A 26,077-nucleotide genomic window follows, 5' to 3' on the forward strand; every position below is an offset into this window, starting at 1 on the left:
GGAAAGAAAAACAACATACACATTTCACTCTGCACGAGTACCTAATTACAAGTTTAGCCAAAGGGCATTTACATATCCAGGATGTATTATTTCTCTTTTCTGAACTTTCCATTAAAACTGAGTGGCTAAGCTGCAAGTTGGACACAGAATTTTCCAAAATCATTTAATTTACAGTATTAGGCTTAAAATCAGACGTTCACAATGAAGGAGGAAAAAAAGCAGAATATCTCTGTTGCTCATTATCCCTGGCTAAATACTCCCTGACCCTCCATAAAGTTCATCTGATTAAATCAAAAATTCCGAAGGATTTTAAATCCACGTTCCCTTGCTATTACTTTGACAGCTTCTTCAGAGCCAGATTTGTATTTAGTGTCCAGGATTAAATGGTAGCATATTGTGTGGGAGGCAGCTGATTAAGGTTGCGTGGCAGCTGTAGTCAACTGGATCTGCTCTAGTGTACCATATTCATAATGGAATATGTTGCAGTTCAGTAAGGTTCCAGCATTGTGAACAGGAGCATGCTCACAATGCCATAGCCTTAATGAAGTGCAAGGTATGTCCACAGTCAGACATTCCTTAGACTTGTGAGGTTCTGTAATCATTATGAACTTCGTTGCCCTATTCTTCTGCCTCCCCATGTCAATAGGAAGATATTTACTTTTTCAAACAAGAAGTTAGTCACTGGTTTGATATCTGTATAAACCATGGACTGGCCTTTAGATATACCCGGGACAGCATTGAATGAAACGGACCCAAGATTTACTATCCTCTTGGATGGTTTTAGGTCTCCTTTGAGCAGTTGGCACCCTCCACTACTTGTGCAGCCTCCTATATATTATTCCTCAGTTTAGTACTGGATTAAATGATCTGAAATCAAGTCAGTGAGCATTGTGAAAGTTGTGAAAAGTGAAGAAATTCCACAGAAATGCAGTAAAAACAGCCTGGGTACAATTTCCCTAAGAACTCTGAAGAGCAAAAAAAACAGCTGCTGGAAACCTCGAATCAAAACAGAAAGGGCTGAAGATATTCAATGATTCTGGCAGCACCTGAAAGTTAGAAATCAAACATGTTTTAAATTGTACAGAAGGGGAAAAGACAGAGAGAACAAAGGGAATGTTTATGACTCAGTGGAGAGCAAGAGAGTCTGAATAACACAAGTAGTGGTGGTGCTGGCTGCGAGAGAGTGGTGAAGACTTGTTAACGGCAGCTTATCTGTCTGGAGGAGATGTAGACCAGGGAGATGAATGAAAACAGAGGTAAAAGACAATGCTGGAACTGTGAGATATAAAACACTATAGTTGCTGGAAATACTCAGCAGATCAGACAGGAACTGCAGAGAGAGAAAAAACAGAATTAATGTTAAAGATTGATGACTTTTCATCAGAATTGGACACTTCTGCTGCAGACTGGGAAGGCTAGTCATCTGAAATTGTTGAATTCAATATTGATTCCAAGGGCTGAAAATGGTTGGTCAGAAGATGAGATGCTGTTCCTTGAGCTTTTTCCTCAACAGTGCATTCAACTTTCACAACAGTTGACAGAGCTTAAAATCGTGTCTTGCATTTTCTGCACTTCTGTTCTCACCCTCTCTCCTCTTACTCATTGCTTTATTGAAAGGCCAAAAACAGAGAGGTCAGAGTGGAGTGGGATGGAGAATTAAAGCTCATGGTCACCCTTGTGAATTGAATGGACATGTTATGTACAGCGGTGCACAATGCACATGTTATGCACAGCAGTGTTATGTACAGCAGTGCATATCTAGCTTTTACAGTGTACAGTGGAACATATTGTGGGCACCAAATATAGTACACTAGAGGAACTACAAATGAATGTGAAAGAATGTTTGAGTTTCCAAATGATGGGAAGTGAAGCGATAAAAGAGCAGGTGTTATATCAGAGCTATATGGGGACTGTGTTGTTAGAGATGCAAGAGTGAAGCAGGGAGTTGTGGTGCAAATGTTCCCTTAGGAATGATGAAAGAGAAGGGAAATATATGACTGGTGGCGTTCTTACATTGAAGGTACCAGAAATTACAGAGGATAACCCATTGAATGTAGAAGTGAATGGGATGGAAGATGGGGACAAGGGGAACTCTCTCCTTGCTCAGAATAGGAGGAGAGAGGATGAAAACAGAATTGTGGATAATGGAACAGGCACATTTGGGAATGCTGTCAACCGTGGTGATGGGGAACATACCTCAGAAGCACCAGTGTGGAAGTTATTGGAAGAGATAGGACTGAGACATACATACCGGGAAAATGATTAGAGACCTTACAGGATGCATGGTGGGAGAAAGAATAATCAAGATAGCTGTGGGAGTTTTACCTATCCTCTGAGATGAAGCTAGAAAAGGAAGGGATGAGGCAGGGATGGACTTTGTGAGAAATGAGAACAGGATGGAAACTGGCAACAAATGATGAATTGTCACATTGTCTAGGAGAGCAGGACTAATACAGTGAAAAGGTGAGGGAAGGGTCCTGAAACAAGAAGTGTTCGATGTGTTGCACAAAGAGACTGCTTTGATGCATGTGGGTAGGGCTGTAATTTTGATCTGCAGGAAGTGAGCAAATTTGAAGGACAGGTTGTTTAATGTATGAAAGGTTTCAGCCAGGTGAAGGAGAGAGAGGGGGGAGAAGGACAATTAGTTTGTCCTCTGCTCAAGGAAGAAATGAAGGACCCACAGGCTATCTTGGTGCGGGATGAAGGTTAAGGGATTAGACATCCAGGATGAAAGTGAGCCAGTTGGATGGAGATGGCATCAGAAGTATCACAGATATAGGTGGGACTAGACAAGAGAAGGTGAGAAAGAATGAGGTTAAGATAGGAATAAGTAATTTAACAGAGATAAGAAGAGCCTAAGACGGCTGGTCATCATGACAGTCCTGCTTGTGAATCTTGGGGCTCTCTAGTGTTTCCAAGTTCTGATGAAAGGCCATCAAACTGAAATGCTAACTCTATTTCTCTCTCCAAAGATGCTCCCTAACCAGCCCTACCAGCTTACAATGTAACAAGGGAGTATAAGAATAAGGAAGTCTTGCTTCCAAGATATAGGGCTCTGGTGAGATCAGAACCGGGGTATTGTGCACACTTACATTCCCCTTCTCTAAGAAAATCTACCTGCTTAATAAGGGACAACTGAAGGTTCATTAGCTTGGTTCTTGTGATTGAGAGATTGAGTAGAATAAGTCTATTTTCTCCGGATGTCTGTCAAGGCTTGTAATGTTTTCACTATGTTATAAGTGCAATATAACTAAAAGCCTATGTTGTTTAATTCAACTGAATCACTTAATTCCCTGAAGGTGGCTGAAGAATGACATATACGTAATTGATTGGCTCCATGGAACTAACAGAATGAGACACATAATAGAATTTTAGTTCGATCTACCTCTGAGTCACTGGTAAAGAGACATAGTAATTTTTCTTTTGATGTTGTTGCAACTTGTTAACTGTTTTCATTTAATATTTAACTGAGATTTAGCAGATGTCTTTGGACTGGTCTTTTGAAATCAAATATAAGATGCTATTCATAGCTTTATCTTTGAGCATTCCAGATGTCTTGCTTGAGCAATTAAGTGGAAAAATCTGTAGGATCAGTTCCATTTGCCATGTTTACATTGTCTTCAAATAACACAGAGTAAAATCCTCACTGTGTTATCAGAGTTGTAGATTTTACCAAGTGGCAATCACAAGGACAACACATGTTTAATGAGGAAGAGGGACTTTTGGTTTAAATAAATGTATCGATCCAGAACAACCTTTCTTTCTTCTTACTGCTGCATCCAATTGTGGCTTAAATTACTCCAAGATTTATCTTCTCTGCACTCCCTCCAGAGATCCACTTCCTGGTATCAGTTCCAGAGTTATCTTCACCAAATTAAACATATCCCCTTATTTTACACCCAGGGTTTAATTTGATGTTGGATCCCAGATTAAACTTTACCCATTAACCTTTCAGATGCTTTCTTTCAGGGCTATAAAACCTGAATCTCTTTTCCCTCATGACTCAGACCCTGACGTTAGGGATAATGAAAGTGTGCCAATGTCTTTACTTTCTTAGGAAGTTAAGAAGGTTCGGCTTGCTACCGAACACCCTAACAAACTTCTAGAGATGTACTGTTGAAAGTATCCTGACTGGTTGCATCATGGTCTGGTACAGTCATTTAAATGCACAGGAACACAAAAAGCTGTAGAGAATAGTGGACCCTACCCAATACATCACGGGCACATCCCTCCCCACCACTGGTAGTATCTACAGCAGGTACTGCCTCAAAAAGGCAACATCTATCATCAAAGATCCCCACCATCCAGACCACGCCATCTTTTTGCAGCCACCACTGGGCAGGAGGTACAGAAGCCTGAAGTCTCACACCACCAGGTTCAAGAACAGCTACTTCCCTTCCACCATTCGGTTCTTGAACCAACCAGCAAAACCCTAATCACTACAGTTTAGCAACACTATGACCACTTTGATCACTTTGCACTAAAATGGACTTTTTTTTGTTCTAATTGTGATCTTTCTTGTAAAAATGGTTTGATTTATGGTTTTCTTGTGAAGCTGCTTATATGAACCTATGTGCCCGTGATGCTGCTGCAAGTAAGTTTATCATTGCACCTGTGCATACATGTACTTGTGCATATGACAAGAAACTCAAGTTTGACTTTGACTTGAACTTTGATCAAACTTTACTTATTAACCTTTCAGATGCCTCCTTCCCGAGTGATAAAACCTGAGTCTCTTTTCCCTCATGACTCAGACCCTAACACTAGGGATAAAGTGCTTAGCTCTTCCTTGTGTTACTTCAAGTGATGAACTGTCTCCTGCGATTCATGTTAACCAGAACTGGACATGGTAAGGTGCAGTCTAAACTTCCACAAGTCTACGTTCTGCTGTTTTACCTATTTATAGAACATGGAACAGTGCAGCATTGGACAGGCCATTCAGATCATGATGTTGTGCCAATCTTGACACCAATTTATACTAAATGTCCTCCTACTGTATATCATCCATATCCCTCCATTCCCTTCATACTGATGTGTCCATCTAAAAGCCTCTTAAACTCCACCAAACTGTCTGCTTCCGCTGTTACCCTTGGAAACCCATTGCAGGCACCTACCACTCTCTGCGTAAAAAACTTGTTCCTCACTTCGCGTTTAAACATCCCCCCTCTAACCTGAAAAGCATGTCCTCTGGTGTTTGACATTTCTACCCTGGGGAAAGGATTCTGACTGTCTCTCATAATCTTAAAAACCTCTATCATGTCTTCCCTCAGCCTCCAACGCTCTAGGGAGAACAACCCAGGTTTGTCCAACCTTTCCTTATAGCACATGCCCTCTAATCCAGGCAGCATCCTGGTAAACCTCTTCTGCACCCTCTCCACAGTCTCCACATCCTTCCTATAATGGGGCGACCAGAACTACACGCAATACTCCAAGTCTTATATAGCTGGAGCATGACTTCCTTACTCTTATACTCAACACCCCTACCAATGAAGGCAAGCATGCCATACGCCTTCTTAACCACCTTATCCACTAGCGTAGCCACTTCTATGGACCTGGACCCCAAGATCCCTATGTACCTCAATGCTATTAAGGGGCCTACCATTAACTGTATACCTTCTCCTTTCATTTGACCTCCCAAAGTGCAACACCTCACACTTGCCAGGATTAAGCTCCATCTGCCACTTCTCTGCCCATATCTGCAACTGATCTATATCTCGCTGTATTCTTTGATAGTCCTTTACACTGTCCACAATTCCACTAATCTTGGTGTCATCTGCAAACTTGCTAATCCACCCATCTACATTTTCATCCAAATCATTGATATATATCACAAACAACAGAGGTCCCAGCACCGATCCTTGTGGAACACCACTGGTCACAGACCTCCAGCCAGAATAACAGCCTCCCACCCCTACTCTCTGTCTTCCGTGGGCAAGCCAGTTCCGAATCCAAACATGCAATTCACCCTGGATCCCATACATATTTATCTTCTGAATCAACCCACCATGAAGGACCTTATCAAATACCTTACTAAAGTCCATGTAGATAACGTCCACTGCCTTACCCTCATCAAGCACCTTTGTCACCTCCTCAGAACAAAACTCAATCAAGTTTGTAAGACATGACCTACCCCGCACAAAGCCATGCCATCTGTCCCTAAGCAGGCCATGCCTTTCCAGATGTGCATAAATCCTATCCCTCAGTAACTTCTCCAATAGCTCCCCTACCACTGACGTGAGGCTCACTGGCCTATAATTACCTGGATTATCCCTATTTCCGTTCTTGAACAAAGGCACAACAGTTGCTGCTCTCCACTCCTCCGGGCCCTTGCCTGTTGCTAGTGAGGACACAAAGATCCTTGTCAAAGCCCCAGCAATCTCCTCACTTGCTTCTTTCAATATTCTGGGATATATGCCAACAGGCCCTGTGGACAATGTTTTTCAGAAGACCCAGCACTACCTCTTCCTTAATCTCAAACTGTCCCACCACATTAGCATGCCCCACTCTGTTTTCACTATCCTCCAAATCCTTCTTCTCAGTAAATGCCAACGCAAAGTACTCATTTAGTACCTCAGCCACGTGCTCTGACTCCAAGCACAAATTCCCTCCTTTATCCTTGAGTGGACCTACCCTCTTCTGAGTTATTCTTTTTTTTCTTAATATAAGTATAAAATGCCTTGGGATTCTCCTTGATCCTGCTCACCAAGTACATTTCATGGCCCCTTTCGGCCTTCCTAATTGCCTGCTTGAGCACTTTCCTGCTATCTTTATATTCCACAAGGGCTCAGTCTGATTTTAGATTCCTGAACCTTACATATGCTTCCTTTTTCTTCCTGACTAAATTTAGGACCTCTCGGGTCATCCAAGGTTCCCTTACCTTACCATCCTTGTCCTTGCTCCTTACCAGAACATGCTGATCCTGAACTCTGATCAGCTGGTCTTTAAACAACTCCCACATGTTAGACGTGGACTTGTCCGACAGCAGCTGCTCCCAATCAATGCCCCTTGGCTCCTGCCTCATCCTGTTGTAATTTGCCCTCCCCCAATTCAGTACCTTCCTACAAGATCTAATTATATCCTTACTCATAACTATTTTAAAACATAATGAGTTGTGGTCACTATTCCCAAAATGTTCACCCACCATCAGGTCTGTCAGCTGGCCTGGCTCATTTCCCAAAACTAGGTCCAGTATGTTCTTTCCTCCAGTTGGATTCTCCACGTACTGTTTCAAGAACCCCTCTTGAATGCACTGAATTAATCCTACCCCATCTAAGCCTCCTGTATTAAGGAAGTTCCAATCCGTTCTGGGGACATTGAAGTGTTATAGAGTTATACAGGACAGAAACAAGACACTTTGGCGCAACTTATCCATGCCGACCAAGGTGCCTGCCTAAGCTATTCCCATTTGCCTGCCAAAGTCAAAGTCGGACTGTGGCCACCCACCTTTTCTATGCCCCTCATGATTTTATAAACCTCTTATAAGGTCACCTCAGCCTCCTTTGCTCTAAGGAAAACAGCCCCAGCCTATCCAGTCTTTCCTTATAACTCAAGCAATCTAATCCCAGTAACATTCCTGTGAATCTTTTCTGCACCCTCTCTAGCTTTATCAGAAACTTTCTGTCGGATGGTGACCAGAACGGCACACAATACAGCAGGTGCAGTCTCACCAATGTCTTGTATGGCTGTAACATGTTGTCCTACCACTTGTACTCAGTGTTCCGATCAATGAAGGCAAGTGTGCATTATGCTTTCTTCACCACCCTGTCTCCTTGTGTCACCACTTTCAGGGAACTATGTCCTTGTACCCCTAGGTCTCTCTTCTCTACAACTCTCCCCAGGGCTCTGCCATTCTTTGTGTATATCCTGCCCTGGTTTTACTTCCCAAAATGCATCACTTTGCACTTGTTCTGAGTTAAATTCCATCTGCCATTCCTTTGTCCGCTTTCCCAGTTAATCCAGATCTTGTTGTAATCTTAACTAACCTTCTTAACTGTCCACTACACCACCAATATTGGTGAAATCCGCAAACTTATTCATCACACCACCTACATTCTCATCTAAATTGTTAATATAGTTGACAGAGAGTAGGGGACCCAGCACAGATCCTTGCACTGCACCACTGGTCAGAGGCCTCCAATCTGAAAAATAACCCTCCCCTACCACCCTCTGACTCCTTCCACCAAGCCAATTCTGTATCCAATTGTCTAGCTCACCCTGGATCCCATTTGATCTCACCTTCCGGACCAGGCTACTAGGCCGATAAAGAAAGGAGTGTGGAGAGGGTTTTATCACCCAAAAATGGGTATACCAGGCAGGAGAACAAAAATGAGAAGGGCTGTATCTCTAGGTGGGTGCCTTGATTGAATGGCCTCTGGGCCAGGAGGAGCAGGAGTGATACCTTCAGCCCAAGTCTTGGTCAGAACCCGGGGACGTTCTGCTGCCTGGACCTCATGTGATTTCCAAACCCGCTGTTGTCATGATTTCAGGATCTCTCTTGACTTATAATGCCTTAGGAGGAACGATCCCAATCTATGATTATACAAACCTCCCACATGACAAATGACCTTGGCATGACCTCTGACTATATCCGACTTTCTCATGATGTCTGAACCCACCGGGACAACTGATGCCCATGTGATCCACCTCCCACCCTTTGCAACCATCTTCCATCCCACCCTAGAAGCCCTATGTTCAACCTGTCTACATGGAGTTCACACTTTCTCCCTGTGACTGCAGGGCTTCCTTCCTCATCCCCAAGACATGTGGGTCAGTAGGTTAATTGGCCATACTAAATTGCCTCTTGTTTGTAGGTGAGTGGTAGAATCTGAGGGGAGCTAATGAGAGTGTTGGGGGAGTAAAAATGGAATTAATGTTGGATTAGTGTGAATGAGTGGTTAATGTTCAGCACAGGCACAGACTTAGTGGGCCAAATGACTGTTTCCGTGCTGTATCTCTTTAAAGCTTGCTCCACCCAGAGGGAGCTACTGGCTATCCGCCAGTCAATGTTCAGGGCACTTTGGATTTCGGCATGTGCATACTGAAATGCAAAAGCCTGAAATGTTCTGAAGGAAAGAAGCACTGGAGAAAGGAGCCAAATTGACCTCATCTAATACTTCAGCTTTACACCAGGAGGGCTGACGTAGAAATGGTGATTCCTTTCATCTGAATGGGACTACTGACCCTGTGGAGAAACATAACTGCAGGGAAGTGTTTAAGTTATCTTACTTTCTTTTACATCCATTTATTGTTTATTTTAATTATTTGTTGGTACTTTACAAATTTGTATTATTTTTAAATTTCTTAAATAATTACTTTAATTACGCAAATCTTTATGAATAATTTTTTTAATGTCTCTGACATTTAGAAACAATTCAAAAGCATTTGCCAGCCAGTTGTCAGGGTGTTCCTCTGGCTGGGGCCTCAGCAGTGCTTCACCTGAAGCCGACTTGCTCCTCCACACAGGATGCCTCTTGAGTGCAGAATGTCAGCTTGGTTAGTCCTTAAACTTCAGGGAATGTAAGTTTGTTGGGAAGAGACTGGGTGGTGAGTTAGGACAGTGGGGGATATCTGGCAAAATCAAATCCAGTATGTCCAATCCCTTGCAGTATATTCTGATCCCTCTCCCCCACTACCCATCATGGACAAAATCACCCCTCACTTGACCGGGATATCAACTCACTCTTTTTGGGGCTTAGTGTGTCTTTACCACAATATACAATAACTTGCTGCTGTTTCCTATGTTTATCATGTACCTTTATCCTGTACGCCTTGTGTCCTATGGACATTAGTAAGGTTTATTGATGGCTGCTTTCATGGTTACCTCTTCTGGTGCTATACTTGGCAAATTTTACATTGAACCCGCAGACTCTGGGTTGATGACCTTGACCATGATCACCACCAAGCCTATTTTTGCTGTCTTCTCCCTTTCAATCCTCAACTTCTCAGTCCAGCCCTCCTTGCCAGTGTTCCCGATCACTATTGCGCCAGAAAGAGTGAACTTAGCAAATGAAGCTGGCATAGACAAGATTGTGCCAAATCAGTAAATGTGGTGCCCTGCACAATTTACTTATTTAACTTCAATTAAAGGAACATTGCATTTAATGTGACTTGACTTATTGTGATGTTTGCAAAGGAGAGCAGAGGATGAACTTGAAGGGATGAAGGAAGGTCTGGTGGGAGAGGTAGTCAGAAAATTAATTGTTTTCTGTTCTACTGTCACATCCTGGAATTGACTACAATTCAATGAGATGCTTGATACAACTACAGATTAATTGCAGTTCAGCTGAGTTTGACAATATGCTGCTTTGTGTGGTCAGTTGGCACCTATTGGATTTGGATGTAAAAATCCCAATAATAGTGATTCAATTAGTTACTTCAGGCCACAGACGAAGCCTTTTGATCAGGTACTGGCAACAGTAAATCCAACGTTCATGCAGTCCTTGGAAAGAGTGATGCAAGGGGAGGGACATGGGCGAGCTCAATGAAATGGAATTTCATCTGTCATTTAACAGAAGAATTACATTTGCTTGGAGCAAAATCCTCCAACGAGTAGGCTGATCCTTCAGCTCATTACTTGTCTCCTCTGTAAGCATGAACACAAATGAATAGTACACTGTACAGAAGAAACATCGAGTGGGAACACATACTGTAAATGACACGGACAATTCCATTCTGCAAGTACTTACTCAGCTGTAAGTGATCATTTCATATCTTTGACTTGCCAGTAAAAAGTTAGTTCTCTGAAAACACTTCACTGCTGTGTGAAACTTATTTTTAGCTTTAAATTGTGCAATGAATTAGAGTGTTTCTTTGGAATCTTTTGTTGTATTCTTTCCACAAGTCGTGAGTACTTTATTGCACCCAGCTGTAGTTATTAACTCCATGAAGAAATATTGAGAAAAGCCATGGCTTGTTTGTGATTTTCATTTAGATCAGCCTTCATTTAAGAATCTTCGGCTTTAGTATGGGGAACCCATTATTTCACAAGATTTTATAATTATGAATATTCCTGAGCAGTGGGCTCTTTACATTTTAAGTAAAACAAAAAAATAAAGTTTGAACTGCATGCAGAAAGCTAAAAACATGTTTTACAAGGCTGTCCTGACAGAATCTTGGGGAACCATACCACCGGGCGACCAAGGATGCCTCTGTGTGCTATTTGCAGCAAACGTGTAAATGTGTTTCATTACAGCCAGCAAAATGAGAACTACATTCCCACCACTGTGCTTGTGTGCCATATGGAGGTGGTGTGTGTTGAGCTGCAGAATTTCAGCTGTAACCACATTACAGTTGGCAATAGCATCATAGGGCTGGACAAGGAGAAAGAAAAGATGCCAGGCATGTTTCTGATACATGACTTCTGTCAATCCTAGAAAACACAAATGTTGTCGCTGGCCTGAAATTGATTGTGCTGAGCCACAATGCATTCCATTGCTGGTTATCTTAAAAATTCACAGGAGGAACAGTTCGGCTTTGATCTCTTGTGTTAAATGTGTACGGGAATTTCAGCTGCTTGATGGACTCACTTCCCTTCACTGGTTCCATTGCTGTCAAACAGAAGTGAGCACAATTGGCAGCTAATTCTTACACCTGTTCAGCACTACTGACCAAAGAGGAAAATACGTCCCTTCCTAACCCCACTGTGTCTAGGCCTCTGTGTCGATTAGCACCATTTGGATTAGATGCACGAGAATTACAGCTTCCTGTGGAACCACTCACAATGAGATTCATGATACCACAGAGGATCTGAAGGAAGTTATGAAGAATGTAATCTAAATCATATTACTTTAAATACTGTAAAAGATGTTGAATTACCAATTTAAACAGAGAGAAAGGGAAAGTAATTTATTTCTGAAGTGGAAACATTGTAGTTTTATAGACAAATGTCGCAGCCAAGATCCCATAAATGGCAAAGAAAATTAGATGAATGATCTGAATTGTGCATGGTGATCTTAATCTGAGGGAAAATGTTGGGGAGGTTGAAAACCTACCCACTCTCCATTAAATAGATCCATAGGATCTTATATGCATTCAGCTGAAACAGGCATTTGAATGTTTAAAAGGACACAGTCATATTCAGTTTGGTCTGCCACCTGAATACACGTCCCTTGTCTTCCATCAAACTCATTCTCTCCCCACATTCAAAATTCTTAGTTTTATTGGTAACTGCCACTTTGATTTGCCTCTCCAATTACATTATGCACCCTGAACTAGGGGTGGAGGGGTCAGGGTAAATATTCGGTGAGGGTGAGGGGGAGTCCAAATAAGCAGGACTTCCCAATCCTGGAGCCATTCTGCAAGGCACGGTGAGGCTGCAGTAGAGAGTAGGCCTCAGCTGATGTCCTGCTGAGACCCCAATTCCCCTCTCCAGAACACTATGGTAGCTTTTGGCAGGAGGCAATGCTGGGGGTGGAGCCTCACCTTTTGTGGAAATCTTTGTTCAAGTTTTAAATGTTGCTGAGAGTCAAATTTATAAACTACTGAAATTTCTTTAGGTAATTAAAAGAAGTTATTAAAATTAAAGAGACCCATTAAAATGCTAATATATTTTTGAAACATTGAAATGAAGTAAGTCAAAAGTATCCACATTTACCTTTACCTGTCTAACCTCCAGGTGAGAATCCTCATTCAAGTTAAAAGGGATTCCTATTTTACACCGAGTGTGTGTCTGATGCAGCGTTGCCTTTGTCTATCACTCAGCTCATCATGCAGTTGCAATGGAGGCCTATAATATCTCATCCAATAGTCCTTCCTACAATATAGAAACATTGCACTTACATGTTTAAGCCTTGGATCATCTTATTAATTGCTTCTCTGCTGACAATGGTGATAAGATCTATTTGAGAAAAGCTCTTCAATATTTCTTAAGCACTTGAGCGCCATCTATACATATTGTGTTCCAATACAGATTTAAAATCAGACAGAAGCAACTTGGATTTTCAAAGACATGAACAAGATAAAAACTGAGAGTGATGGAGGCATGTAACAAGTAAAAGTAAATAAGAATTCATTGTTAAAGCAGTTGGTTACTTGTTCTATATGTTTTTCCTATTTCTACGAAGGAACACTACTGCTTTTGCATTTGAAATGTTAACATATTCTTTTCCCTTCAGACACTGACTGAGTGGCTGATCCTTTTCCACCCTTATTTCAAATTTGCAACATTTATGTTTATTCTCTTTCATCTCTTGCAATTGCTTGGAGTTTGACTCAACAGGGCCAATGCAACAAGACATGGCATTGATATATCTCATTGGACTTTAAGTGCTGTGAGGAGAGGCAAAGCTTTGTTAAAATTTGAACAAAGAACTTTATAATTTGTAGCCCTCGTTCTTGTCAGCGTAAAAGCCACTTCAAGATTCCTTCCACTGTATTGGACCTGTTTGGGTCAGTTTGAGAGCAATCTGGGAAGAAGTTTCATTAGTTGAAATTGATTCAAGAGGCCCATTACTGTTAACCATTTTCATCTGAATGTTTTCATTAGGCCAATGGATTTGAATATTTTCTAAACGTGTTTAGTCTTCATGTGCTTACTCTCACTGGAACATTGGAAAATCTTGCTGGGAGTTTGATCTGACAGCTGTATCATCGAAGCAGTGTGTTTTTGTCATAGTCTTTCTCATTGCTTATATGGTTGTCATATAAGCGTGTGTGGTCGGAGTGCATCTGGGTGTGATTAGAATGTGTCTAGGAATCTGTGTGTGTGTATGTATACTTTAAGTCCATGCAATGAGGCCTAGACTCCAATTGTCTTTGGCTCTTACTATTGAACTTGGTTTACCAAGGCTGTGTAGTAGCTGATGTGCAAAAGAAATCTGTGCAGAATCCTCAAAATATAGGGGTAGGAGCAAGTCAACACTGACCCCAAGGGACTGCTAAGTGTAAGAGATTGTTAGGAACATACATGCAAGACAGCCATTATTCCTGTTGTTTTCACTAAATAATATAGGCAAAGAGCAATATGGTGTATCTACTGGCAGATCAGTGTGTTAGGCAGAATCAGACTTTCAAAGTTCCTGAAGGAAAACACTTCCAGCGGCTATTGGGAATTTGCATAGGTGTTTATATTTTCCTGTGTATGGAGGGTCATGTGCCTACATCTTTAATATTATGGGTTTAATTTTGTATACATCCATCCATGACCAGACTGTAGATTATTTTTAGATTATTTAGAGGGTATGCACTCACCTGCTTACTTCACCTTGAGAATGCTCCTGGAGATTATGAATGCAATCACCGCCTTGACTACCTGTGGGGCCATATGCTAAATTAGTCCGTCACTAATTCAACAGTGTGGACAGCCCGTGAAAGGGTCTTATTTCCAAGGCAAAGAAGGCAAAGTTCTTCATCATTCTCCTTGTAGAAAACCAACAGTGGTACAAGAGGGTACTGCTGTTTTAGCCTGTGGGAGATTTACTCTGGTGAAAGAGCTGTATCTCAGGGCAATGACATAAGATACCATGTAGGCAGTTATCTAGCCACTCATGAATCTGCACAATGACATGTCCTGGGAGTTCTGTGCAGATTGCCAATAGTTTAGCTAGTCAAAGGCGTGGACTATACTCTTTGATAAAGGGAGGCACAGAGTTGGACAAAATGAAATCACAGTATTAGGGAAATAAAATTAATTTTCTTTTTTTGTTCTGACCTAAAACAGGATAAAATAATGTGGGATTATGCTATTAATCCATGTCATTGTGCACGGTGTTGCTTGAGGAAGGTCTCCTTGATTAAAGACTGCCATGGTTCAAGTACAAAAAGACTGATACTCCATCAGCTGGCTCATCAAGTTTTTCAATGTAGTCAAATGTTTGCAACTCCCAGAGTACCTTCCCCTTACATTCATGAAATTTCTGGGGAGAGGCAACAAAACAGATTTTATGAAACATACCATCACCTATTTTAAGAAGACAAATCTAATGTTTAAAGAAATTTGATAAAAGTTCCAGAGTATCACACTAAAGTACCACCTCCATCCCACCTTCTAAACATTGTAATACTAGCTGCAGCAAGGAAGTTGTGGTGCCCTATTTTAGAGATATTGCAATGAATCTAACATTCTGCCCTTAGAGTCAATGGCTTGTGGGCTCACATCTCACTCTGAAATCAGAGCACCAAATCTGGGTGGACATTCCAATGCAATGCTGATGGAGTACTGCACTGTTGGAGGATCCCCTTTTGGATGACACCAAGGTTCCTTCACATGAATGCAAAGATATTCTGTGGCAATATTTTGAAGAAGAGCAGACAAGTAGTCTCCATTATCCAAGCCAATATTAATCCCTCGACCGACATCACCAAAATGGACTTGGTCATTGTCACAAAAGCACTTGTGTTGACTTTGTAGTGCATAAGATTGGGATAAGTGATTATGGTGTGGATGATCACATGTTTGAAACCTTGTACCGGAGCCAAGTCTTCGCTCTTTCCTTCACAATAGGGGCTTCATCAGTACTGGGAATGTAAGAGGGCTGATGAATAGCGTTGGGACTATTTAGGCCTGATTTATGTCTCCCTGACAGAGCATCAAGGATAGTGAGATCCCTGTAGGTCGGAGCACTAGATACTTGCATTTATTACATATTTCTTAACATGGAAGTAAATCATTTGGCCATCAAAACAGACTCCACAAAACACCTATATTAGATGTACAGTGTTCCTTGATAAAACTGCACCCAAGCTTTGGTCATGAGGCAATGGAGACAATATCATGGATGTGGTCAGACTAGAGACACGCATCAGTGAACAATGGAAAATAGTGCACACTACAAGGTTAAATGATTGTGTGAATGATTGATGTTCAAATATAAATTTCGTTTGGAAGCTAGCCCCAATCCTCTGGCTCATTAGCTGAAAGAGAATTTATGATGGCTTATCGGCAGTGTATTTCTATGTTCAGTTATAACTTGTCTGAAGGAAATACATGAATGGATCAAATGCAACAGCATGCAACTTTAACCACTATAGTACATGCAGTAGATAGGCCAAGCGGGACAGAATTTCTCTGAGTGTCACTCTATCTTACAACCATACCACTTGGAAGAATTTTGTGTAGAACTAACATTTATTTTAAGGGAAATGCAAAATCAAAATAATTTATCATAAGTTGTATGTGGATGCCAGAAATCTGGAATATATGTTGCTAGATTGTGGTGGAAAAGTATGAAATTAGTATTGGACCAGTTATACTTGGCCCCAGAAAACATTTTGTATGGTTGTTCTCCAATCCCAAATGGTATTAATGCCAGAGGAGCACAGCCGAACAGTATCTCCCATGCCAGAAATGTTTTAAGATAATTAAGATATTTATTTATTCATCATATGTACATCGAAACACACAGTGAAATGCGTCTTTTTGCATACTGAGAATGTGCTGGGTGCAGCCTGCAAGTGTTGCCACTCTTCCTGTGCCAACATAGCATGCCCACAGCTCCTAGCCTGTATGTCTTTGGTACGTGGGAGGAAACTGGAGCACCCGGAGGAAACCCATGCAGTCACGGGGAGAACGTACAAACAGCAGACCAGTGTATTGAGTGAGAATAGTTCAATAGGTCATCGCCAATTGGAAGTGATGGCATCAAGGGGCTCTTGACTTGGGTTGTGGCAAGAAGGGTTTAGAAATTTTTAACATTTATTTCAATGTTCTTGCAGAATGGGTATTGGAGGCAATTCTTCCCTCTTTCCAAAGAGATCTGTGACAACTTCAACAATATATTGCAGTTGCATGATCAATCTTTGATCAGCCAATTGGAATACACCATCAATGCTGTGGGCACCTTTTCAGATAACTCAATTGAATGATGTCCCTTGATCCCATACTCTGACTAAACCAGTGCTGGAAATCACCATCAGGTAGACTATGTACATACCTGGGTTTAGGAGACTGTTGATTTTTAGGCCGTTCAATGTTTTTAGAGGCTAATGACATCACAAATTCTTGAAACTTATAAATTTGTAACACTTCACATTTACTTCTTGCTTCAAACCTGTTCTGTATCCCATTGTATCCTAGTCAGAGTGGTATTTGCTTTTGAAGTCCCTTGCAATTCCAATAATTACATTGAATTAAAGAAACATATTGCATAATATATCTATGTCTATAGATATATCTATGTCTATAGATATATCAGATCAGATCAGATCTATGCATATATATAACATCAATATATGCATTAATGCTTTCTTTTTAAAAATGAATGGCATGTACTCTATTGCTAAATGTAATTCTCTTACATGGTTACTGAATTTAGAACATTTCCAGTACTTTAATTCCCATACGATTGCAGCACAACTAAGACATTCATTCTGCTGATGAATTTAGGATTATGAATTGTAATTTATCCCTCAAAATAATTGTGTTTGCAAACAATGAACAGATTTCAGAAGTATACAGTACAGATACTACAGTATTTAAACTTACACTTAAAGGGTAATGCATCCAGACCTAATGACGGATTGCTGGGACCTCAAACACATTACAGTCCTAAGCACAGCATCCTAAGGTTTAACAAATTCAAATAATCACTGCCTAAAAAAACAATTGTTACACATTTCTCTTATACCTTCTATATGGCAATCCATATAATTCTCCATGACATAATATTAATCCTTATATCAACATCAGTAAAACATATTTGCTAGTCACTATCACTTTGCTGCCTGTGGGAACTTGATGTGTGTGAATTGACTGCCATATTTTCTATAATAACCTGTGACCACACCTTAGATGGTCTGGTTATAAAATACTTTGGTTCTTCCCAACTTTGTGAAAACTGCTATATGAATATAGATCTCATTCTATATTACATATTTTAGAAACTTAAAATATAATCCCATCAATGGAGGTTTTAAAAGTGAGATTGTAAGAGCTCAAGACCAACATGTTCCTGTAACAGTGAAAGGTATAGATGGCAAGCTTCAGGACCCCTGGTTGACAAGGGATATTGAGGCTCTGATGATTAAAAAAAGGAAGAATATGACAAGTATAGACCACTTAAAACAAATCCCTTGAGAAATATAGGGAGTTCAGGAAAGAATTTAAGTAAGAAATTAGGAGGGCCAAAAGGGGCCAAGAAATATTTTTGACGACAGCAAAGATTAAGGAGAATCCCAAGATATTCTTTAAGTATATTAGGATCAAGAGGTTAAATATGGAAAGGATAGGCCAACTTAGGGATCAAAGGAGTAAAATTTGTATGGAGTCAGGGGATGTGGGGAGGTCCTAAATGAATATTTCTTACCTATATTCAGCAATGAGACAGACATAGAAGGTAGTGAGTTCAGGGTGAGATGTGTTAATATTCTAGAATGTATCAAAATTAAGGAGGAGGAGATGTTAGAAAGAGTTGGAATACACAAGGGTGGATAAATCTCCAGGGCTTGATGAGATCTATCCCAGGCTGTATGGGAGGCACAGGATACAATCACAACATTTAAGAGGCCTCTAGACAGACACTTGAATAGTCAAGGTATAGAAGGCTGCAGACCTAATGCCAGTAAATGGGATAAATATAGTACAGCAGTTGGCAGGGACATTTTGGCTGAAGGGCCCATTTCTGTGCTGTATGACTCTATGGCACTATGATTCTATCAAAATTTAATTGTCAAACATTATCAATATGATTTCTATCACCCCCAGTTTGTTACCTGATCGGTTGTTTAATTATGCTAGATTTGTTTGTTAAATACCAAGAGAAACTTTTAATTGCAATTCTGCCTTTAGTTCAGTGCCATTTTATGCTTGTTATGTTCTAACTGCAGGACTGATTCAAGTTAATCAGGATGCTTTGGCCTCTAAGTTAATTAGGTTGAAAGGACGAAACTGACCATTGCTTTAATATCAACCTCGGTCACAAACATTTTAAGTTGCTCAGAGCTCTCTACTTAATAGGCAAAGATAAGAGGCTTGCTATTACATTGAGCTGAATTATGCTGGATCTGGTTCCCCTCTAGACAGACACTTGAATAGTCAAGGTATAGAAGGCTGCAGACATGATACCAGTAAATGGGATAAATATAGTACCGCAGTTGGCAGGGACATTTTGGCTGAAGGGCCCATTTCTGTGCTGTATGACTCTGGCACTATGACTCTATGAAAATTTAATTGGCAAACATTATCAATATGCAGTTACCACCGCCTGCCTGAAGCTACCTGGGGCAAACATGGAGGAGAAACCAAACTGAACCTCTGTGTCTGGCAGCCTGCTAGAGAAGCATAACAAGGCCACAGCTGGCAGTAGATCTCAGCCAGTGCTACATTCCCAGAAAGGAGGTGGCTTGTCTCCCACCCAAAGCTCTGAGGCACTTTTACAGTTTTCAAATGCATCTGATATTCAAAGATGTTTAAAATTATTAAATTTGCTGTAAACAGTTTTTGAAAAATAATTAAATGCTCTAAGAAATCATTAAAATAAAACAAGTTAAAATAAAGCTTAGTATAAAGAGGTGAGTGGGAGGGTTGGGGTAAGAGCTGGAAAGTGACAGGTGGATCCACATGAGGAGGGGTTGATTGGCAGATGGAGTCAGGTTGGGGGGAGATAACACTGGCGACAGGGGCTAAGTGGTGATAGGTGGAGACAACAAAGGGCTGAAGGCGATGGAATCTGACAGGAAAGGAAGGTGAAGAGGACAGTTGACGTCGACTGTCCATTTCCCTCCATAGAGGAGACACGAGACTGAAGATGAAGGATCTCAACCCGAAACATCAACCGTCCATTTCCATCCACAGATGCTGCCTGACCCGCTGAATTCCTCCAGCAGCTGTTTTGTTTTTGCTCCAGATTTCAGCATCTGCAGTCTCTTATGTCTCTAATAAACAAAAATAACCTTTTTCCCTCTCATTCTCCAGGCCAAGAATCTCAAGTGAAATGATAGTGTCTCTAATTCAATCCCAGGTCTGACCGGCATGGGTTTAGAGAGGCGGTTTCCTCTAAATGTAATGCAGGGAAATCCCAGAGAGGGAGTGCCCTGCTGTCTGATTCTGTTTGGAGTCCAGTGAGAGAGCAGAGTGACAGGTGTGGCGGCATCTGCCGCTCAGCAGGTCCTGGATATGCAGAGGGTCCACATGAATCAGGAGATTACTTCCATGTGTGTGGCTGAATGCCGGCGATTTCTTTCGGAACTGCCAGCCACAGCTTGTATTATTTGGCCCAACAGATAAAGAGAGTGCTACAGCTGGATTAATTTAACATACACTGGGGCACAATGATTAACCCTTGTCTCCTTTTATGATAATAACCTCATTTTTGGAATGGGTACGCAGCAAAAAAACAACTGGACAAAAATAGAAATGCAATAGGACATCTGACCATGACATAAACATTTGACTTGTTTTTCTTGTTTTTTTTTCAAAATTGTTTTGCTATTTTCCAAATTTAATTCCTTAGTGTATCATAATAGACACCATAAACAATGCAGATTTATCTTTACATATCAAAATTTGTGTTAACAATCAAAATCTTGTTTTATTTTATTGTACAATACTTAACACAGATGAACATCTGTGTGAATTGGAGTGTTTACTGCAGGGACTGGGTGGGTTTGAGAATAAATTGGGATTTGCACCACATTGACATGGAAATCATTGCCGGCAAATTGGAATGCATCTTTTCCAATAAATCCTAACATTTTCACACATACTGCTAGGGTTATTTCAATTTTCCCTCATAAATTGTGAAATTGGTCTAAAATGAGGGTGCAAGAATGTTAGCATAAACCTTACCCTAAAAGGTGCATTGAATTCCTGCCTGGGTGAGTCCAGATAGGAGCAGTACCAGCTTTCACCACATTGTTCCACAGCACTCTTTAAAGATGGAAAAGGCTTAAAACATGATCCCAATGCCACCCAGACACCAATGGCACACAGTCTGTCATGGGAGTGTGGAAGGTTGCGGGGAAGAGGGTCTTTAAAATCGTGCAATTCTGTGCATGTTTGTGCAGTCAGCTACCCTCCTGTAATTGGCTCTCCCACCTACTCCCACACTTATGTTGTGTGCAGGATATTCACAGTCAAACGTAACAGTAGTTTTTTACTGCACACAGGCATACAAATTAATAACAGCAGTAGGCCACTCAGACTTTCAAGCCCCGTTAGTTATATACTCCAAAAAACACCTGTTGTTAGTTTGAGCTTTGACTGAGCATTTTAGTAAGGACATGAACTGTCTCAAGTGAGTTTGGGAGCTGCCTTGTGAAATTCCTAATGTAACCAGAGTGTCCCTTTAAATGGTGCAAATGACCGACATGATATGTAGTACTCCTTGATATTTGTGTCTTTTCAACAACAGTCATTTGCTGGAGCTTGGAGTTCCAATTTATGTCGTAAGGGACTGAAACACTGTGCAACCATTGACATCTTTAGTTCTGCCAATGGGAAAACATCAGTTTCATTAACATGAATTGTGACATGAAGAATTTAGTCCAGTTTTGAGATGGCTGTAATTTCACATTGCTGACATGATTTACTTTAGTAAAATTGATTTTGGATTGTGTAGCACTGATAAGTACAGCATTAGGCAATCTAATTTCTAGATATGCAATTTCAAAAGATATGGTTGGCCTCTAAGATTAAGAAGGAGGCAACTAGTTGTTATCCAAATTGGCACTTCACAAGATCACAAGACAAGGGAGCAGAAGTAGGCCATTCGGCCCATCGAGTCTGCTCCAAGAAAAAGGGAAAAAAGAAAAAATGAGAAAGTGGGGGGGTGGGGGAGCGCAAAAAACACACTATTCTAACCCCAATTTCCGGCCTTATTCCCATATCCCTTGATACCCCGACTATTTAGATATCTATCTATCTCTTCCTTAAATGCCTCCAATGATCTGGCCTCCACTACTGTATGTGGCAAGGAATTCCACAAATTCACCACCCTCTGGCTAAAGAAATTTTTCCTCATCTCTGTTTTAAACCTATACCCTTTAATTCTAAGGTTGTGCCCTCTGGTCCTGGACTCACCCACCAAGGGAAACAGTCTAGCCACATCTACTCTGCCCAGTCCTTTCAACATTTTAAATGTCTCTATGAGGTCCCCTCTCATTCTTCCGTACTCCAGTGAGTACAGTCCAAGAGCCAACAAACGCTCATCATACGTAAGCCCTTTCATTCCGGGAATCATCCTCGTAAATCTCCTCTGAACCCTCTCCAACATCAGCACATCTTTCCTAAGATATGGGGCCCAAAACTGTGCACAGTATTCCAAATGAGGCCTCACTAGTGCCCCATAGAGCCTCATCAACACTTCCTTACTTTTATACACTATACCTCTCGAAATGAATGCCAACATAGCATTTGCTTTCTTTACCACCGATCCGACCTGGTGGTTAACCTTTAAGGTATCCTGCACGAGTACTCCCAAGTCCCTTTGTACTTCTGTACTTTGAATTTTCTCTCCTTCTAGATAATAATCTGCCCGCTTATTTCTGTTTCCAAAGTGTACAACTGCACAGTTCTCAACATTGAATCTCATCTGCCATTTCCTTGCCCATTCTCCTAAACTATCTAGGTCTCTCTGCAACTTTCCTGTCTCCTCAATACTCCCTACTCCTCCACCTATCTTGGTGTCATCCGCAAACTTAGCCACAAAACCATTTACTCCATTGTCCAAATCGTTAATGTACAAGGTAAAAAGAAACGGCCCCAACACCGACCCCTGCGGAACACCACTAGTAACCGGTAGCCAACCAGAACGAGATCCTTTTATTCCCACCCTTTGCTTCCTGCCAACCAGCCAATGCTCCATCCATTCTGTTATCCTACCTGTAATTCCATGGGATCTCATCTTATTAATCAGTCTCTTATGCGGCACCTCGTCGAAGGCCTTTTGAAAGTCTAAATACACAACATCTACCGCCTCTCCCTTATCCACCCTACCTGTGATTTCTTCAAAAAACTCCAATAGGTTGGTCAGGCAGGATCTTCCTTTCACAAAACCATGTTGGTTAGGACCTATCTTGCCTTGCACCTCTAGGTATTCCATAACCCCATCCTTGAGGATCGATTCCAATAACTTTCCCACCACTGACGTCAGACTAATAGGTCTGTAATTTCCTTTATGCTGCCTCCCACCTTTCTTATACAGCAGAACTACATTTGCGACCCTCCAGTCCTCCGGAACCATGCCGGAGTCTATTGATTTCTGGAAAATTATCACCAATGCCTCCGCTATCTCTAAAGCCACCTCCTTCAGAACCCGGGGATGCACCTCATCCAGTCCGGGAGACTTATCAGTCCTTAGCCCATTTAGTTTTCCTAGCACCTTCTCTCTAGTAATCTTAAATGAACTCAGTTCCATTCCGTGAGACCCGTGACTAACCGGTATATTGCTGATGTCCTCCACAGTGAAGACCGATGCGAAATACTCATTTAGTTCTTCTGCCATCTCTTTATCATCCATTATAATCTCTCCCGCACCGTTATCAATTGGTCCTATATCAACCCGTGTCTGTCTTTTACTCCTTATATATTTAAAAAAACTCTTAGTATCCTTTCGAATGTTATCTGCCAGCTTCCTTTCATAATTCATCTTTTCTTTCCTAACGACCTTCTTAGTTTCTTTCTGCAGGTTTTTAAAAGTTTTCCAGTCTTCTGTTTTCCCACTAATTTTTGCTTCCTTGTATGCCCTCCCTTTTGCTTTTATTTTAGCCTTCACCTCTCTCGTTATCCACATTCGTGTCTTTTTTTATTCAAAACCTTCTTTTTTCTAGGAATATATCTATCCTGCATTTACCTTATTTCTTGTAGAAATTCCTTCCATTTCTGCTCCGCCGTCCTCCAGCTAGCTTACTCTTCCAATCAATTTGGGCCAACTCCTCTCTCATACCATTGTAATTTCCTTTGTTCCACTGAAATATCGATACACCAGTTATCAGCCTCTCCTTCTCAAATTTGAAACTGAACTCAATCATACTGTGATCACTAGTTCCCAATGGTTCCTTTACCTTTAGTTCCCTAATCACCTCCGGTTCATTACACAGCACCCAATCCAAAACAGCGAATCCCCTGGTGGGCTTATCAACAAGTTGCTCCAAAAAACCATCCCGTAGACATTCCACAAACTCACCCTCCTGAGATCTACTGCCTTGCTGGATTTCCCAGTCCACCTTCATGTTAAAATCCCCCATAATTATCTTCACATTGTCACTCTGGCACATTTTTTCTATTTCAAACTGCAACTTATCGTCCACTTCCTGACTGCTATTAGGGGCCCTATATATAACTGCTACTATTGTCCTTTTACCCTTGCTATTTCTTAGCTCCACCCATAAGGATTCCGCCTCTTCTGACCCAATGTCTTTCCTTTCTATTGATTTTATATCATTACTAACTATCATGGCCACACCTCCCCCTCTGCCTACCCACCTATCCTTCCTATACACTGTGTACCCCTGGACATTCAGTTCCCAATCACATCCGTCATAAAGCCATGACTCGGTGAGTGCCACAATGTCGTATTTATTAACCTGTAGTTGTGCCACTTCTTGGGAAAAGTGGATTTAATGGGAAAACACAATCTTAACCCTTATGATGAAATGCATGAATGATCTGCACACTAGCATTTATAATAGCTCAATTTGATTTTAGTTTATAGAAAATGTGATAGATGCAGTGGTTGCCATTATTTCTGCTCATGCACTCATGGTAGCTTAGAAAAAGAAAGTGCTTTTTCCTTTGCAAAGGAGGGAAATATGGGCCACATGTGGCTTCTGTGTAACACAGAATAGATCCTTCCTTACAGTTAGCATTACATTTTTGGTGGAATACTTGGCACGGTTTTCCTATTAAAAATGCTGAGTAGAAATAACTTGTAAATGTTGCTGAGCAAGAGAAATGGTTCTGAAGCTAAATTTGGTCAAGGCTTCATTATGTGGGACAAGCAATCTTTTCACATATGTTTTTAATACATTTATGGTTATGATAAATAGCACCTATGTATGTGTAGAATGGTACGATTCATACCATGTGCCATTTTAGCATGGCAAAAAGACAGAGCTCATGGAATGTGAAGGCCATATTTTATGCACATTTTCATAAACTGCATTTCTGCCAAGTTGGCACTTATGTGTGCAATTAGATTACATATATAAATACATTCTTAGCCAAACCAAAAAAAAAGATAATGATCAAATGGTGACCATGAGACTTCCTCCTCATCAATTGAATGTTGTGTGAGAATTTGCATTGGGTTTTGAATACAAGTCATTGACGTAAATTGGAAAAAGCAATGGATTTCAGACTTTGGCATACCTCCGCTTTATTCACAAAACGTGCATAAATGGTTCACAAGACCAATTTACAGCTACCAATGAACTTCATTCCATAGTATTTGCACCCCTTTAACAAACAACACAACTTACCCACTCAAACTCTAGATATGACTTCTTTCAAACCTTAAAATCTCCATGGAGGAGAATGGCCTTTTTACTGGTGACTGCATGTGTCTGTATCTAAGTCGTATCACTCAATGAAATAACAATCCCAAGCATCCATTATATTAACAGGACACAAACATTTCCACAAAAGTAAAGTGCTTGGACGAAAAGAGAATTATAGGGAACTGGGCAGGAAAGTGGATTTAAGGCTGAAGATAGAAGTGATTAGCTTTGATCTTACTGAATGGCAGAGCAGGCTAGAGGGGCTGCTTTGCTTACCCCTGCTCCTATTTCTTATGTTCTTATGAAAATTGGATGTGAAGATGGGGTGGGTATGGATTTCCTTCAAGTACAATGTTCAATGAAATCATGAACCCTGACTTTATAAATGCACTTACCATTTTGCTAGCACAGAGAGAGAGAGAGAGAGAGAGAGAGAGAGAGAGAGAGAGTGAGAGAGAGTCTTCTTCCCCTCCCCTCTCTGAAATCAATGCTGCAAAGACCAGGCTGCTGACCATTACTTTACATCTCGGCCAGATAAGAAGAGTTTTTGTTGAATCCTAAAACATGCATAGCATTGATGAAATGAGAGACCATGGCATTTAACAATATAGTTTATCCCCATGTACATGTTTATCCCTACTTCTCCAATGCACATGAAGCTTTGACACATAGAATAGAGTTCTTACTTCTGTATACTCTGGAGAAATAG

The 26,077-nt window shown here is 41.0% G+C and overlaps 1 protein-coding gene across 1 annotated transcript in view; it reads left to right on the forward strand.

Moving 5' to 3' along the window:
• The first annotated feature begins 10,628 nt into the window (after window positions 1-10,628).
• Window positions 10,629-26,077, forward strand: part of LOC127586534 (collagen alpha-3(VI) chain-like) — a 31,919-nt gene continuing 16,470 nt past the window's right edge. The window contains exon 1 of the mRNA XM_052044892.1: window positions 10,629-10,691. The gene's annotated coding sequence lies outside the window, so the exon portion shown is untranslated. The remainder of the gene's footprint in view (window positions 10,692-26,077) is intronic.

This window comes from Pristis pectinata, chromosome 1 (genome assembly GCF_009764475.1).
Source record: "Pristis pectinata isolate sPriPec2 chromosome 1, sPriPec2.1.pri, whole genome shotgun sequence".
NCBI lineage: Eukaryota > Metazoa > Chordata > Chondrichthyes > Rhinopristiformes > Pristidae > Pristis > Pristis pectinata.